General features: G+C 35.5%; 1 long non-coding RNA gene across 1 annotated transcript in view; it reads left to right on the top strand.

Annotated features, from left to right (window-relative positions):
- The window catches only part of LOC108744804, a 72182-nt gene that overhangs the window by 66102 nt on the left and 4315 nt on the right, over positions 1–1765 (top strand). The gene's annotated exons all lie outside the window — the stretch shown is intronic.

The following is a 1765-nucleotide window of genomic DNA, read 5'->3' as shown; positions in this document are numbered from 1 at the left end:
ATACGTAACAAAATACAATTAAAATATTGGAGCAGCAAAAAACATCAGACGAAGATAACAGGCTATACGCAATGTATGAATAATAATGTTCGTGTGCAAAATGTGTACTATATTGGTAAATGCATATTATTATAGAATAGTAAAATAATATCTTTTATTTCTCTCCATTTAACGACCACTCTTTATAACGCCGAAAAATGTTCAGTCCCTTAAGTGTCGTTATATAGAGTTTACACTGTATATATATAACGTTTCAGTGGTATCATCGCATAGAAAAGGTTTAGATCATTAACTACCCCGTAAAGAAAAATATGTGAATATACTGCGATTACATTAAAAGTATTACACTAACTTAGAACTCTACTTACCCAAGTACGTAAAATTTACAAGATGTCATCAAAACCATTCCTCAATTTTAACAACTGATGAAAGCACTCAACTCGCAACTTAATATCAAAAATCTACGACGAATACAGACGCTTTTACACTGCCGCTTCATTTCCTGTAGCCGGAAAAGTGTACGTATCTTTTTTCCGGGAATGTAATAAGTACTGGTGTCGCGTCGGCCAAATTATCCGAAAGACATAGAGGTCTATCCGTAAAGGTGTACGTACTGTGTATGTACACAATATATGGCAACGCCTGCCTAATTGCAGCGAATTCTGGACTCTTGTCAATATATGACCCTTTGGGGGGGTTGGGTCATTCGAACGAAGACCAGGTCACCCTGGCTACTACAACTAGTACTCACCCTTTTCGGCGGTGACCGGTGTGCTTAGGAAGGGAACCTATTTAACTGCTTATACAAAAGGGTTAACAATAAAATATTAAGAAAACTGGTCAGGCTGGTATGCTAATGATATCGGTGATACGGTCCATTGTTGTAACGTATAACGGAGGTCATCTGGATAAGTAATGATCGAGTGTTTGACTAAAATGCATCTGTTCTTATTACAAGAGCGGAAGTGTTTATATCCTGTCCGATTCCTAGAGGAATCAAGCGTTGAATGTGGAATATTATACTTTGTATCATAGTCTAGACATCAAAACAAAAGTATTTAACTAGAAAAACGTGAAAAATATCTCTAAAAAAAGTATTTTTCTAAGATTCTGATGTCGGACTTTTAATTAATAACATAGTCATTTTTTATTACATAACAAACATCCCCAAATGGAAATGAATATACCTTAAAGTGATTGATGAAAACAGTTTTTTGTTTGAAATAAAAGAAACATTGTTATCATACTTAACTAATTAGTAAATCTTTAATTTAAGTTAGATTCCTGACCGTTACTATTAAATTACGTAGGTTTTTCCAGGGTGGCGGTCAAATAATTACACAACTATGTGTTTATTTAACCATCTTCAGACTGAAAAAATTTTGTTTTTTACTTATAGTTCTACTATTTAGGTGTTTGTCATCATCATCATAAGGTCGTCAGTCCTAAGACTGGTTGGACACGTACCTCCACTCTTTCCTATCCTGAGCTAATCTTCGCATTTCCCTAAAACTAGAACACTCCACATCCTTAACTATTTGCGAACAGTAATCTAATCTAGGTCTACCTCTACCCCTCCTAACTCCTGTTTCTGCCTCTAATATGTCTCTGACTAGACTTTCATGCCTAAGAAGGTGTCCTACCAACCTATCTCGCCTATTTTTTATTGACTTCCATAGAGTCCTCTGTTCTCCTATTCTTTCCAATACCTCTTCATTTCTAACCTTTTCTACCCACGATATCCTCATCATCCGCCTATAACACC

The sequence above is a fragment of the Agrilus planipennis genome, unplaced genomic scaffold (assembly GCF_000699045.2).
Source record: "Agrilus planipennis isolate EAB-ADULT unplaced genomic scaffold, Apla_2.0 scaffold6, whole genome shotgun sequence".
NCBI classification, from domain to species: Eukaryota; Metazoa; Arthropoda; class Insecta; order Coleoptera; family Buprestidae; genus Agrilus; species Agrilus planipennis.
Note: the sequence above shows the minus strand (reverse complement) of the source record. Positions and strands in the feature narration are given on the sequence as shown.